Below are 16,819 nucleotides of genomic sequence, written 5' to 3'. Positions count from 1 at the left end.
TGATGGTATTAGGATGATATTAGTTGTGGGTTTTTCATATATGGCCTTTATCATGTTGAGGTATATTCCCTCTAAATCTATTTTATTAAGAGTTTTTTTTTATCATGAATGGATGTTGTACTTTGTCAAATGCTTTTCCTGCATCTATCGAAATGATTATATGGTTCTTATCCTTTCTTTTATTAATGTGGTGTATCATGTTGATTGATTTGTGAATATTGAACCACTCTTGCAACCCACGAATAAATCTCACTTGATCATGGTGAATGATTTTTTTAAATGTATTCTTGGCTTCGGTTTGCTAGTATTTTATTGAGAATTTTTGCATCCATGTTTGTCAGAGATATTGGCTTGTAGTTGTCTCTTTTAGTAGAGTCTCTATCTGTTTTGGTATCAGACTAATGCCAGCCTCATAGGATGAGTTTGGAAGTTTTCCTTCCTCTTCTATTTTTTGGAATAGTTTGAGAAGAACAGGTATTAATTCTTCTTTAAATGTTTGCTAGAATTTGCCTGTGAAGCCATCTGGCCCTGGACTTTTGTTTGTTGGGAGTTTTTTGATTACTGATTCAATTTCTTTGCTGGTTATTGGTCTGTTCAAATTTTCTATTTCTTCCTGTTTTAGTTTTGGTAATTTATATGTTTCTAGGAATTTATCCATTTCTTCTAGGTTGTCCAATTTGTCAGCATAGTGTTTTTCATAATTTTCTCTCACAATTGCTTGTATGGGATCTGAGGCAAACTTTTGATGATGTTTGGGGACAATGAGAAACACAGGTGTGGTACTGGTGAAGCCCTTTTTCAGTTCATTGTCTTTCTCACTGTTTCTCACTGTTCTTGGTTCTGAGCTCCACTGTCTTTGCCCTGAGCTCCCAATCTAATTGGCTTTCCAGTCCAGGGCTTAGTGAGTCAGCTTGAGTTGATAGACAGTTCCATCTGAAACCTGAGTCCCTAGCTCTTGGTTCAGTCTGCAATTCCTTGGTTATTTGAAGTCACTTTCCTCAGTTCCAGTCTAAAGTTCCCACTTACTGGGGTTTGCTGGCTTAGTCCACACTGGGAATTGCTGGTGGTGTGTACCGCCTTCTCTTGGCCAGTCTGCAGTAGTGTCTCTTGGTTACTGTCGGTATGTTAAGGTGCACATTTGTTTCTCTCACGTTGTGTTGATAAAGACTATTGCTAGTGGGGATCTTGGAAGAAAAAAAAAAAAAGGAAAGGTGCAAAAATTGTTGGGCATAAGTTGAACACTTAAATGTTGTTAGAGGGTGCCTGGGTGGTTCAGTTGGTTGGGCAGCTGCCTTCGGCTCAGGTCATGATCCCAGGGTCCTGGGATCAAGTCCCGCATCAGGCTCCGTGCTCAACGGGGAGTCTGCTTTTCCCTCTGCCCCTCCCTCTGCTCATGTTCTCTTTCTCTCTCTCTCTCTCGCAAAAGTAAATAAATTAATTAAAAAAAAAAAAAACACGCCATTAAGGCACTCACCAGCCACCTAATGTAAAGACTCCCATGTTAAGATACTGGTCACAGAATGGGTTAGATTGACAGTAGGTTACCTGCCAATCTCAAGAAAAATTTTGGGGCAATGAGGTACACCGAAGAGCGCCACACAATCCCCAACCCTGCAGCACATCCCTTTTAGGTATTTGTTTGGCTCCGAGAGACCCCATTTTAGGCCAGAGCTGGCTGACAGGAATGTGGGTTAAATTCCATTCCCACCTCAGGGTCCTCCCAAATTGCTGCTAGCCCTCAGGGAACTAGCCCTCAGTGGCCATTATGAAAAACATTTCAATAAAATAAGATTATTTTAGAAGTGCACTTGAAAGTCACAGTTCTCAAATTATTTTTTAAAGATCTTATTTATTTATTTGAGAAAGAGAGAGAAAGAGAGAAAGAACACGAGCAGAGGGAGGGGCAGAAGGAGAAGCAGGCTCCCCCCCGATCAGGGAGCCTAATTCGGGGCTCCATCCTAGGACCCTGGGATCATGATCTGAGCTGAAGGCAGACGCTTAACCCACTGAGCCACCCAGGCTCCCGTAAAGTCGCAGTTCTCAAATTAAACAAAGAGGATGAGATGCCTACTTTAATTGGCATGCGGAAGACTCCAAAGCCTTCAAAATTCAAAAATAGCTTTATTAAGGATTCACTGCAGAAGACTAGTGAAAAATTAAAGACACGAAACGGGGCACCTGGGTGGCTTAGTCGGTTAAGCATCTGCCTTCGGCTCAGGTCATGATCCCTGGGTCCTGGGATCAAGCCCTGCATCGGGCTCCCTGCTCAGTGGGGAGCCGCTTCTCCCTCTGCCTCTGCGCTCCACCTGCTTGTGTTTCCTCTCTCACAAATAAATAAATAAAATCTTAAAAAAAAAATAAAGACACAAAAAGGTACCTAAAATGAAGAACTGTAAGATGGGCTCAACTGCTTCTCCTCCCTTTCCTCCTTTATTTGAGCACTCATTCTAGCAATCACCAATTTGAACCACCTTTACACCGTAAATAAAAGTCCACCAAGGCCTCACAGACACCCCCATATCTACACTCAAGGGAGAGCCTCCATAGGGACTCCACCCAGAGTTGACAAGACCCTGAGGAATTTTCTGGTAAACCACTACATTATATAGCCAAGGGGAAACAAAAATTAAAATTAATTAAAAAACCTTCTAAATTCAGGTAAATATTGAAGCTTCACTCTACTTTAAACCCCACTCAGAACCTGCAGATGGGAATCTGGAAAAACTGTCAGAAGTCAGCTAAAGGTGAGGATTCTTACCAGAGTCAGCTCTCCCAGATCTCTGTTTAAAATACCCAGGGGAGGGGCGCCTGGGTGGCTCAGTCGTTAAGCGTCTGCCTTCGGCTCAGGTCATGATCCCAGGGTCCTGGGATCGAGCCCCGCATCGGGCTCCCTGCTCGGCGGGAAGCCTCCTTCTCCCTCTCCCACTCCCCCTGCTTGTGTTCCCTCTCTAGCTGTCTCTATGTCTGTCAAATAAATAAATAAAATCTTTAAAAAAAAAAAAAAAAAAATACCCAGGGGAGAGAGAAAAATAAATTATCTTTTGCACCCGCTTTGGGGACCACTCTTACATCCAAGGTGGGGGGGAGGGGGTGAGGATTCAGTACTGCTAGAAATCTTTGCTGTTTGTCCTGGCTGAAAACTGATAAGGTATTTATTTATTATTTATTTTTATTTTTTAAAAGATTTTATTTATTTATTTGACAGAGAGAGACACAGCGAGAGAGGGAACACAAGCAGGGGGAGCAGGAGAGGGAGAAGCAGGCTTCCCGCTGAGCAGGGAGCCTGAAGCGGGGCTCGATCCCAGGACCCTGGGATCATGATCTGAGCCAAAGGCAGATGTTTAACGACTGAGCCACCCAGGCGCCCCTTGACAAGGTATTTAAAAGACATTTTTAAGTAGCTCTGTAGTCAAAAGTTGGCCAAATTGGAAGCTGGTATTCAGAGACTAATAGGAATTTTGTTAGGCTTCCTCCCCTAAGCTAAAATGAAACTATGTGCCCAGGGAGAAAGGAAAACTGGGAGCCTTTGTAAAAGTATTTACTAAAAAAGGTGATGTCATTAGATGGGCCGTACAACCTATGCCATCATTTCAGTTGCAGCTGTTTGAAAGATCGAGAGCAACTGTTCTTATCTCACAAATCTCTGCAAAACTAGAAATGTGGCTTTAGAGGCAATTCAAAGTTCATCTATTCCTTGTCGCCACTCCCCAAACCTCCCCTTTTTATCTCAAGATGCTTGTAAGTATTGGCCTTGGGAAACCAAACTCCTTCTTGGAGGAATTTGCATTCTTTCTACCTGATCCCTGCGAGAACCCTTATCTAGACCAACCCCAATTCCTAAGACTGAAAAAAAGAAGTGGGGTGTGGGGGGGAGGGGAAGAGACAATTTTTTATTTATTAAAAAACAATACAAACTGCTTCACAGCCTCGATGAGATTACTTGTCAAGGATAAATAGAGATCTTAGGGGTCTTCTGCACAAATGTTAGTAGTAAAAAGTTTTAGTCCCAAAACTAAGGTCTCTGCATCTGTATGTTTCATGTGTGTCTATCTATATGTATTGTGGATGTGTGATAGTATTTTCCACCTCCAGATGGTATTGCAAATATTAACTTATGAAAGAGCCCTACTTAATTGGCTTAAAGAAAATCAAGTGCTTATATAAATTAAATTCTCAAAAATGTAATAGAAACTAACCCAAATGAATTTTAGGGAAAATATTTGGTATTAAAGTTAATTTAAAGTTTGTTAGCTTAATTAAAATAGACATATCTTCAGAGTTGTCATCATTAAAAATAATGCAGACATGCAACTTTTATTCTACCTAAGCTTACGAAAGGTCAAATGAGTTCATGTTATCTCTTAGAAAATTTATTAGAAAAAAAAAAAGCTTGGGGCAATGGCTGACTTAGTCTAATGTCTCATGAAGATTTTATGGGTAATCTAAACATATAAAGAACAAGTAAATTAAATAGATGTAAGTAGGGTAAAAAAGGTTTAGGTAGGGCGCCTGGGTGGCTCAGTTGGTTAAGCCACTGCCTTTGGCTCAGGTCATGATCCTGGAGTCCCGGGATCGAGTCCCGCATCGGACTCCCTGCTCAGCAGGGGGTCTGCTTCTCCCTCTGACCCTCCCCCTTCTCATGCTCTATCTCTCTCTATCTCATTCTCTCTCTCAAATAAATAAATAAAATCTTTAAAAAAAAAAAAAGGTTTAGGTAAACTTTTAAAATAGTTTCCTCAAATATTTTTGGTAACCTAAAACCTTAAAGTTTTGCTAAGTTAAGTTAAATGATGAGTTAATTTCAATTCATTGAATATTCAGATCATTTCCAAATAAGATAACATAATGAAACATTAATTACTGAACATAGGCTTATCTACTTTTAACTTCTTATTAAAGAAGAACTGTTGGGGCGCTTGGATGGCACAGTCAGTTGGGTGTCCAACTCTTGGTTTCCACTCAGGTTGTGATCTCAAGGTCGTGGGATCGAGCCCCATGTTGGGCTCTGTGCTCAACACAGAGTCTGTTTGAGATTCTCTCTCCCTCTTCCTCTGTCCCTCCTGCTTGTGCTCTCTCTCTCTCTCTCTCTGAAATAAATAAATAAATATTTAAAAAGAAGAACTGTTGGTAAACACGTGCCATGTTGAAAGATTGTACTGTAAGTGTATGCTTCTAAAAATTATGAAATGCATTCATAGATTTGCCAATCTAAAGAATACTAATGTAACAGTTCACAATTGTTTACTTCTTAGCTTTCACTAGAAATTAAGGTTTCTAAGGGTCATGAATTCTAGCTAATATATGTGGTTACAGCTATTAGAAATCAGAAGGGAAACAACTCTGTATACAAGCAAAGTAGAATCTGTGTTTTGATCAAAGAAGGTACAAAGAATGGAGATACATTTTTGTTGAGAAAAAATAATTTTGTGCTAAAATGACATCAGTTATTTCAAAATAAGAAAGAGGAAAAATATAGGACAAAATTTAAAAGTCATAGAAGGTTTATGGAAAAGAAATCTTCAGAAAGGAATTTTATGTGTAGTCAGGACTGGCTAAGATTAGAATAAATTTAATTAAGTAAATGAGTTTTAATGTGAAAAGTAAGCTGGGGAAAAATAAGAATTTGGATTCTTTCTGTTAAAAGGACAAAGTTTTCTTGGACTATTGTTCTGCTCTTGATAAGAGATTGTGGCTCAGTCGTTAAGTGTCTGTCTTCAGCTCAGGTCATGATCCCAGCGTCCTGGGATCGAGCCCCACCCTTTAAAATTGTCTGCCTACAAAAAAATAATAATAATAAAGTAGTCTGCCTACAAAATAAGGATTCTGTGTTTTGTCAAAATAATTTCTTGTGTTGGTTTTATCAAGTCTTTGATTACTTAAAAAAAGTGGAATCTTCTCTATTAAAGGAGCTAAGGATTTTTAAATTTTATTTCTACTTTTAATTTTAATTTTTAAGAGTTTTTATTTAAATTTCAGTTAGTTAACATACAGTGTAATATTAGTTTCACCTGTACAATATAGTGATTCAACACTTCCATACATCACCTGGTGCTCATCACAGCACATGCACTCCTTAATCTCCATCACCTATTTCACCCATCCCCCTGTCCCCCCTCCTCTGGTAACCATCAGTTTGTTCTCTATAGTTAAGAGTCTGTTTCTTGGTCCCTCTCTCTCTTTTTTTCCCTTTGCTCATTTGTTTTGTTTCTTAAATTCCACATATGAGTGAAATCATATGGTATTTGTCTTTCTCTGACTGACTTATTTCACTTAGCATAACACTCTCTAGCTCCATCCACATTGTTGCAAATAGCAAGATTTCATTCATTTTTGATGGCTGAGTAATATTTCACTGTGTATATATGCCACATTTTCTTTATCCATTCATCAGCTGATGGACATGGGCTGTTTCCATAATTTGGCTATTGTTGATAATGCTGCTATGAACATCAGGGTGCATGTATCCCTTTGAATTAGTATTTTTGTATTCTTTGGGTAAATACCTAATAGTACGATTGCTGGATCACAGGGTAGTTCTATTTTTAACTTTTTGAGGAACCACCATACTGTTTTCCAGAGAGACTGCACCGGTTTGCATTCCCACCCACAGTGTAAGAGGGTTCCCCTTTCTAAGCATTTTTTTAAAAACAGCTATTTAACTTTCTGTATTTGACTGTGAAGTCTTTAATTGTCACTATGGTTAAATGGATAACTAAGTATTGTTTCACAATCTGATACTATTTGACCAAATGTTTTAAAATTTCTTTGATATTTTTGACAGACTTCCCCCAAATCAAATTCTAAATGAAGTCTTTTTGGCCTCAAATTATCTTTAGGACTTTTGAGGGTCCTTGGAACATCTCAAAAGATTTGTTCTTCCTCCTTATAAAAAGGGAGAAATTAATTAGATGTATTTGGTATGTTAAATTACATGATTAGCATTGTTAAATAAAAAGTAATACTACTAAGCCTTCTTTATGTTGTATTTGTATAGATAGACGTTTTTACTATTCCAGATATTGTATAAAATTCTGGAAATCTGATATTGCTCTTATAATGTTATAAGACATAATTCCAGTTATTATCCTAAATTGTTGTGTGTCACAAAAATAACCAAATTTCTCTTTCAATTCCATTATAATGAATTCTCATAAGATCTTTAATAATGGACATTTTTAAAAAGTCTCCTGTAATTTACAGTTATTGTTTACTCTGATACTTTTGCAGAAATGTTCCTACAGAGCGCCTGGGTGGCTCAGATGGTTAAGTGTCTGCCTTCGGCTCAGGTCATGATCCCAGGGTCCTGGGATCGAGTCCCACATCAGGCTCCCTGCTCCTTGGGAGCCTGCTTCTCCCTCTGCCTTTCTCTCTCTCTGTCTTTCATGAATAAATAAAAATTAAAAAAAAAAAAAAAGAAATGTTCCTGCATAAGTGCTTCATTTTTAAGGAGATTCATGGAGTTTTCTGATAACTTTAAGTTATCAGTACAAGTTTCTGATAACAAGTACAGGTTTCTGATAACTTTAAGATCATAACACTGAACTGGGTAAGAATTTTTACAACTGAATGGAAAAACTGGATTCAAGTAGAACAAATATTAATTACATGGGCCTGAATAAACTAAGGAGAATAATTACAACTTTCATGTTTGAAACATTGCTGGTTCTTTAATGTTTTGTTTTTCCATATTTTAGGCAACCTTTTTCTTTTTTTCTCTTAAGCTATCAACAGTTTGGTAAGATATACCTTTGTGAATAAAGATGAAACGTTTGCTTTTTCTCCCTATCTTATCCCTCCAGAACTTGGAAACTCTTGAGTATTCTTTTCATGGCAATAGAGTTATTTACATAAGTTCAGTGGGAATGTGTTCCTCGTGCAACAGGATACAATTATTGTGTTATATTGGTGAAATATTGGCGATGTTATATTGGTGAAATATTGGTTAGTTTTGACTAGAGTGTCATATTTGAGATAGATGTATATAGACTCAGATATGACCAGACAGTTTTAAGGAACTAAGGTTGACTTTACAGAGCCAATAGAGCCCTTGAAAAAATCAGCCTGGTACCTTGATTACAAGGTTCCATCAAAGCAATCTTAAAAAGAGCTTATATGGTCACTCACTATCCTTGCTCCACGCATGTAAATAATCAGGCTAAGTTTAGTACAAATGAACTAATTTTACTGTAATTATCTTCAATGAAAAATGAGGTCAATTGTAGAGAGAAAAAATTATGTTTGCTTCTTTGTCTATATTGGATTCTGATCTTGTTAATTGCCCTATGAGGTTTTGTTGTATACCTGTAAACTGGACTAGATCCTAAATTCATCCAGTTTCCTCAAAAGATCTGGCTACAAATCTCCAAACTAATGTTTCCAATTTTCTTCCACCTTTCTGATTTGAAATCACTAAGAACAAAGTCTCCCCTTCAATCGACTTGAAAGGTACTCTGCCAGGTCCTTCTTACTCCCCAGGTGACAGCCAAACTTCCGGAAATGATCCTTGGATACACAGCTCACTGCTAAAGAAGGCTCTACTTGACATCAGGTTTTGGCACAAATGCTGGAGACCTCCAAATCAAATTGATGAGGAAGAGAAGAGAAGTAGCTGACATTGAGGAGGACTGCTTTCACCCAAGATGCTGGATCAAGACTTCATACTTTAACTAAACATGAAAACCTTTCGGGGCGCCTGGGTGGCTCAGTTGGTTAAGCCACTGCCTTCGGCTCAGGTCATGGTCCTGGAGTCCCGGGATCGAGTCCCGCATCGGGCTCCCTGCTCAGCGGGGAGTCTGCTTCTCCCTCTCCCACTCCCCCCTCTTGTGCTCTCTCACTCTCTCTCTCAAATAAATAAACAAATCTTTAAAAAAAAAAAAAAAAGAAAACCTTTCTTCTTCCCTTTCCTTCCTTTACGCTGGCCTGGAAAGATAATGCCATCTTCTCTATCTCCTGGGCCAGTACTAAGGGGAGGGGATAGGCTTTTCCTCTCAGGCTGCTGGATTTGTGATAAAAAAAAGTTGCTATCTGTCTATTAACAGTGCCATCTTAATGGTTTGTGCCCAACAGGGTTGTCTTTGCCTGTGGTGATTATCATTCTCCTTGGGTCTTTGGATGCCTAGATGGCTGGCATATAACCAGGCAATGTGTCTTCGGTTATCTAATTGTGCCCTTAATTTCCACAAACAAACTGACCCACCTTATTGGTTGACTCCCTTGGATTTACATTGTCAAGTTAGAAAGGAATTCCCAGTAGGCATTCACAACCACACTTTCCTGGTTAGGAATAAATGTAAACAAGAATACTATGAGAAATCTCTCCTTAACTCTTGAGAATATAGCATAATCCTCTGCTAAAATGAAAGCTGCCCCTCCAAAATCCTTAGACACTCTGGCCGAAGTCGTTCTTGATAATAGGATAGCCCTTGATTATCTTTTAGCTGAGCAAGGAGGTGTCAGTGCTGTGGCCCAGACCACCCGCTACACCTGGATTAACACTTCTGGGAAAATTGAAACACAGTGACATAAGACCACTGAGCAAGCCACTTGTCTTGAAAAGGTGATTCCTTCTGTGAGGTCTTTCTTTGACTGATTTGATTGGTTTGGGTCTTGGGGATCATGGCTCTGAAGTGCACTCCAAATACTGGGAGTTACCCAGTTTATAGTAATCATAGTAATCTCCCTGTGTGTTTTATTCTCTCAGAAGCTTTAGATGTATGTTTGCAGCTGCTAACCACCAAGCAAATGATCTCCCTAAGACTGGAACAGCAGAAAAGGAACGAAGAGAATGACCAACTTAAAGACTGTGAACCATGGGCGCCTGGGTGGCTCAGATGGTTAAGCGTCTGCCTTCGGCTCAGGTCATGATCTCAGGGTCCTGGGATCGAGTCCCGCATCGGGCTCCCTGCTCCTTGGGAGCCTGCTTCTCCCTCTGCTTCTCTCTCTCTGTCTCTAATGAATAAATAAATAAAATCTTTAAAAAAAAAAAAAAAAGACTGTGAACCTGAAGTCATGACAGGGATTAAGCAAAAACATCATGACCTGGGACCACCACAAAGAAGATCGACGTAAGCTGCTGGAACCACAGAGCAGTAGCTGAGAGTGATGCAGTGCCTTAAATTCTGATCACATCTCTCAGTTAGGCTGAGAGTCTGATCAAAAGGGAGGAATTGTTAAAAGGGAGATAGCAGGCCCAAATGGAGTCCCTTGTGCTAAATCCCATGTGAGCAAACCAAGACTTAATACCTAACCTAATGGCAGTTTCAACCACTCAGAAATGTGACCTTTAACCAATCAACACAGGTCAGCATTAGTGAGGTGATCTGCCCAATAGACTCCCTCTGTCCCCTCAGGAGGGGGACCTGGCCAGAACAATGCATTCTTTGCTAAAATTTCCTTTTTATGTGTCTTCTTTCCACCTTTAAGAATCTTTCCTTTTCTACACCTCGGCAGAGTTCCTTTCTATTTGCCAGATGGGATGCTGCCTGATTCATGAATCGTTGAATAAACCAATTTGATCTTTAAATTTACTCAGTTGAATTTTTGTTGTTTAACAATAATAAAAATTTGCAGACCTAGGGAGTGAAATAGTTGAAATCTGTAGTCTAGATGTCTCAGCATTCCAGCCTTCTAGGCTGCTCTTTCCATTAAAACAAGGTTTCCATTCCAACAAGCTATGGGAAAAACCGTGCTGTGTCCCTGGGGTGATGGTGTGTGGATGGGGTGGTGGGGAAGGCTGATTCCTCACTCTTTGCTCACTGCTTTTTTCCTTAGGCTCCTGACTTTCCCCCTCTTTCCTAAGGCTACCTCCTGGGATAGGTCCAAAATTCCTGTGAGTTTATTATGCAGTGCAATTTAGCTTCCTCTTTGTCTCATTCTTCTTTCCAAAGCAGCCCTGGGGCCTCTCTGTGCATAATTAAAAGATCCATTAAGGTGTTTTCCTAAACAAAAGAGCAGCTTTTCTCCCTCAGAGGAATTCTATCATCCTTTTTGGACTAGTAGTGAGGACTGCAGTCAGATTTTAAAATAATAACACACACACACACACACACACACACACGCACACGCGAACGCGCGCGCGCGCGAGAGAAGGTATTAGGGCATCTTTACCCTATGGTCCGTGGACAGGTGAAACAAATCCTAACGGGGAGCTGCTGGGGTGAATTTACCAGGACTAAGAAGGCACACGTGGCCAGCACAGTCTCTCTGTCTGCAGGCAGAGTGAACATGGAGTAGGTGAGGGGAGTGTCTGGTGCTTCCATCTCATGATTCGAAGTGTGTCACCTTCAGGACTGGAAATGCTGTTAGTCTGCTGCTCTCAAGCCCGTGCTCATCTTCATGCACAAATGTCCTCAAGACCATGAGCAAGATGCCTTTCTCCCCACACAACCCTCCTGGTCCCTGTGTCCCCTTTTGCAACCCTTTTCTAGTCACCCTTTGGGATTGACCCAAAGGCAGGTGAGTGCCCGGCCCTGGGTGTGGTCCCCTCACGTGTGGGGCATTTTCCACATGTCTTGCGAGGCTGGTCTCGGAGCTTAACTAAGTTGTTGTTGGTGCCTCATCATAGCACCCAAGTGTTGACAACTTGATACCTCTGTTACAGCAAGAGGCATCAGATATGGTTCTAAAAGTTAAAGGAATCAGAGAAATTTTGGAGTTTTAGAAATCTGAGGCATTTATTAAAGTTTGCAGGCAATTAAGTAACCAGCAGCCCTTGCACGTCTCCTCAGACTGGCAGGTTCTAAGATGCTCCTGTAGGGGAGGAAAAATTTTCTTATACCCTCTTAGGTTCTGTGGCTGGCCTAAGAATTAAACTGACATAAGAAAGAATAACAGGAGAGAAGCATATAAATTGACGTAATATTTTTATGTGCATATGGGAATCTTCAGAAGGAAAGTGAAGACCCGAAGAAGACATTAAGCCCCAAAGCTTACATGCCTTTTTATGCAAAGAACGATAAATTGTGGGATGTGACAAGACAAAGGGGTTGGGGCTAGGGCAGTAAATTGTGGGACAGTGAGTGGAATTATATAGGGAAAACTAATGGAAGATAAGGGTTATATTTGCAGGTTTGTTTGCATAGTTCCATTTCAGCGTCAACTCCCAGGCTCTGCTGATAAGAATGTTCTCTTCCTGGTGCAGGAGGGCACCTTTCTCAGGGGAAATTTTATGTCCTGCTTTTAGGTAGAAAGAGGAGGGCAGAGAGAGTGCTTCCTGTATCTGCTGTTTCTCAAGTCCCTTTAACTCAAAATAATTAATATGCCAAAGTGGCATATTTTTGGATGGTACATTCTGAACCCCTTCACTCCTTTTCCTGCCATAAGGGGGAGAATCATGGCCCCAAGCTGGTACCCACCATCCTCAGGGCTGGGGACCTCCCGACTGTGAGAACTTCCTCTCCCTTTGTGCTGGCTACAACACATATCTGCTCTTCTAGGGAAGTCTTCTCTTCCAAGAGGCCTCTTCAGGCTGCTTGAACCTGAGAAAGACATAGTTAGGGATGTTGTTAGTATTGACAAGAGTGTGAATACTTGGGTGATGTCCAGCCAGAGGCTGCTTCTGCCCTGTAAATATGGGAAGACAATGGTAATGGTTAAAGACTTTCAGGACACAATTGCTCAGGACCAGACTGAAGGGGAAATGAGGTTGGTGTGTGAGCAGCATCCCTGGGGAGACTGGTTACCAAGGCTGCAAGGTCATCAGTCCTTGGGGCCTGTCTCAGAGCAACAGGGTGGGGGCTCAGGGTCTACTGAACAAGGGTCCTGAAGGCTAGAGCTGGAGGCGTGGGGAGGGGACTCTTGGAGGGACTGGTTTGTCGCATGAGTCAGTCTTCCCTTCCTTCTTCTACACCAACTGTCTTCATTTATCTAAAAAAGAAGCAGGTGGGGTGAGGGGTGTGGGATTGGGGAGCACCTGAGTCTAGACCCTTTGCCCTTGCTTAACTATACTAGGAGAGGGAAGGTCTCAGCTCTCTGCAGAGCACAAGGATCTGCCCACAGGGGACAATGTTCTTGCCCATTGGCTATTTCAGCTGGAGTTGGTGGTGAGCAGTACCAACCAGGCCCTTGCTTCTGACAGTGTTAAGGTGTCATCATTACTTTTGCAGGCTGAACAGGTATTTGTGTGTAATGGGGCTCCTTCCTTGAATCAAAACAATGTCCATCTCCAGAATTCAGGTGAGGCTAGATATTTTTTTTTTTAAGAATTTATTTATTTATTTGACAGAGAGAGACACAGCGAGAGAGGGAACACAAGCAGGGGGAGTGGGAGAGGGAGAAGCAGGCTTCCCGTGGAGCAGGGAGCCCGATGCGGGACTTGATCCCAGGACCCTGGGATCATGACCTGAGCCGAAGGCAGACGCTTAATGACTGAGCCACCCAGGCGCACTGAGGCTAGATATTTCTCACCACCAGTGGGACAGTGTCCTCTTTCATGTGGACTGTGGTCTTTCAGGAAGAGTCCTTACCAAAGGGAAGAGGTGTCCAAGCCAAAGAGTTTGTCCCGTGGAGGCTTTAAGGGGCAAAGCAGTTCTGGGTCCAGCCTTGCTTCTGTTTCCATCACCCACCCCCATGGGATGTCTCGATGCTAAGGCATGGGAGATGGAATCATGGGGATGGTCAGAACTGCAAAAGTCATTTCTCTAAAATTCTATAAGGCAATGGGGCCCAAGCACCCTGCTCTGGACACCTCTGACAGGGCACAGGGCACAGCATGGGACGAGAGAGATTTGCCCCATTTTTTTGGCTGTGGGGCACCTTTGCATCTAGGGGCAGGATCTGGTTTCACAGTGATGGCTGGGGGACCCAGCAGTACCCAGCAGAAGTGTGTCAGGCAGGCAGTCCCTAAGAGAAGAGGAATAAATCTGCAGCTGTCGTAGAGCAACTGACCAGCTTCATCCATGAGCACATGTGGGTCACCTCCTGGGACTCCCAGAAACACTTGGGGGGATTTAGCAGGCGGTGGGGTCCTGTGTGAGCTAGGGAATTAGAGTGCCTACTGGTTTCTTCCTTTTTAGAGCATGTCAGCAGCCTTGGAGTTATGTGAGAAGGAAAAGAAACCAGGTTTTCTGTTTAAGAAAACAAAACCCCATTTTTGTCCACAGACAGATTCTTCCAAGCAGCTGCTCTCTGAAAGGCTGGGCTTCCAGGTTCCTGCCGCACGTGTGCCCAGGGCTGGGAGGCGGCCTGGCGAGGTTGCTGGTGACGGTGGCATGGGCTGCTGGGGTCCTGGGGCCTGGATGCTGTGTGATCTGACCCTGCACTGCACAGACAGCCTGGCTCAGGCTCACAGGGGTTGGTTACCTCCAGCACTGGCAATTCCTCACAGTGAAAGCACTCTCCAGCGGGTCATTCCGCCTGTGTCTGAGTGGTTTTCTGTTCACAGAATCATTTATTTCTGGTGTCAGGAAGGCCCAGGGCAGCTTTTCCCACTGGCTATAAATGCTCTGAGCACCATCGATTCCTCTGCTCCCATCCATGGAAATCTGCTGGAGCAGCAAGTCTGTGTCTGGGATTCCTAGTGGGGGTGGGGGGAGGGCAAGGGTCAGGGTGGCTTTGGTTCTCTCCGTCTTGGCAGAAGCTGGTGTGGGGGGGGGATGCTGAGGACACTGCGGGCCCCCAGGGAGCAGCCTATTGGTTTGGACACTGTGTTGGAGTTTCCTGGCCTGCAGCTGGGGGAGTGCGGCTAGCTGTACATCAATGCCACCTGACACTTCTCTTGGAGTCTCCCCTACCCCAGGGCCACTGGGCGTGTCACTGGGCATGTCCCTGAGCCTGACTGAGGACTCTTTAGAGCTCATCTTCCTTCAAAGATGTCCCAGATCTCCCTTTCCCCTCCTCCTGGCTTGGGCTGTGTGTGTGTGTGTGTGTGTGTGTGAGATTGGTGTTTGTGTCTCTGTGGGCGTGCTTGCTCATAGGGTGTCGTGCGCGAGCGCCTGTGTCTGAGTGGGAGGTGTGGGACTGGTGTGTACGTGTGCACGAGGGTGTCTGAGTGTGCGCTTCTCTCAGCTCGCCCTTGCTCTTCTTAGTCCATTTCTCCCTGTCATCTGAGGATTTATGGAAAATCTCAGGGAGGAGGCCGTGGGCGTGGAGAGGACCTCGGATATGGGTCTCTTTGCCCTCAGAGCTGCTCTGGAGACAGAGGGGGCAACGTTTCCCAGGCTCTGAGAGCCTCTCCTGAGAGAAAAGCATCAATCTGCTTGTCAGGGGAGAAATGGCTATTTGTCCATGTCTGGAAGGACCCCAGTGGCAGGGCTGGCTCTGAGTCATCACTGCCTCCAGGGCTCAGCACAGGATAGGGGCAGGGGATGTGACAGACTGATGAGCCCAGGGACCAGGTGGGCTGTGCACCCTCGGGGCTGACACTAGTGGTCAGCCCAGTGGGGGGTGGGCTGCAGCCTGAGGAGGTGGAGGGTCAGGAGAGGCGCAAGGGTGGGGTTGGGGGGACTGAGGCAATGGGGCCTGGTCAGATTGTGTCAGCATTGCCTCAACCGGCAGCCGGGGCAAGAGGCTGGGGACAGTGAGTGGGGTTGAAGGTCAAGGGGGGCAGCATTCCCTTTTGATGTACCAAGAAGGGCATGGCAAGCTCAGGATCTAGAGACACTGAGGCCTGACCTTACTTCATGGGGGTCCTGAGGACAAGAGGCCTCAGGGGGGAAGAAGTTTCTGTTAGGAGTTTTTATGGAAGAAGAGACAGTCTCCTCTCTCTTTCCCTGCTCTATTTCTTCTACACCTTTCTTTCAGTGCCTGGGGCAAGTCCTGGCAAGTCTTCCCATCTGGGTCAGTATCTACTGAGTGAATGCCTGAGAGAATTAATGAATTACTAGAGATCAGACCCCTGGGCCTGAGGCATAGTTCTGCCACTGACCACTGGCCAGAGGTTCCTCCATGTGCCTCCGTTTCCACCTGGGCAGTGGCTGGGGCCCTTCATGGTCTGGTTATCTACGGTCCTGTGGCTGGAAAGGCTTTCCCAGGAGCCAGAAGACATACTGTGGTAGGGACACTCTTGTGCATCCTCTTGCCCACCATTCCCTTTCTGTTTGTCAGGAGTCTGTGTCTCTGGCCCCAAGGGTGAGGCTCTGGCGCTCTTGGGTTTCAGGGGACAACCCATTCCTATCATGGCAACCCGGCGTGATGACTCCCAGTGGTGAGTGGACAGGAACCTGTGGCCTCTTGGTTATCCTTCTGGGCTTGCTCTACATCTGGGGGTAAATGGGTAGCAGATGGAGCCTCAGCCAGAGTTTACAGAGCTCACTTGTTAGATGTTGACTGAGCACTTATTCTGGGCCAGAGCCCCTCCTTTAGCCTAGAGGAACCCAGACCACTTGCAGTCTTTTAGACTCCTGGTATATCAAGAAACAAATGTGCTGAATTTGTGTCCTTCTGTAGTTCCATGTTGAATCTGGGCTGGACTTGTGACTTGCTTGGGCAAAGAGAATGCAGCCAAAGGGATATTGTTCTGAGTCTGTTCCTTAAAGGGCCTTTCATGCCACCCTGAGACACCTGTAAAGGAGCCCATGAGAGCTTCCTCAAAGATAAGAAAACTCGTGGAGAAAGAGTGAGGCCCAGGCCACCCTCAGCCATGTCAGGCTTCCCAGCTGAGTGCCAGTCACGTGAGTGAGCTCATCCCGGTTCCTCCATCCCCAGTTGAGACACCAGCTGGCTGCAAGGCATGAGTGAGTCAGCTGAAACCATCCGATGAAGAGACAAATTCTCCAGCTGAGCACAGCCCAGATTGCTGATTTTAAGCCATTAAGTTTGGGGGTAGTTTTTTTTAATGTATCAGAAGCTAATTGAAACAAACATTTGTACATAGGAGTAGAGG

The sequence above is a fragment of the Halichoerus grypus genome, chromosome 8 (genome assembly GCF_964656455.1).
Source record: "Halichoerus grypus chromosome 8, mHalGry1.hap1.1, whole genome shotgun sequence".
Classification (NCBI taxonomy): domain Eukaryota; kingdom Metazoa; phylum Chordata; class Mammalia; order Carnivora; family Phocidae; genus Halichoerus; species Halichoerus grypus.
This window is presented reverse-complemented; position numbering follows the sequence as displayed.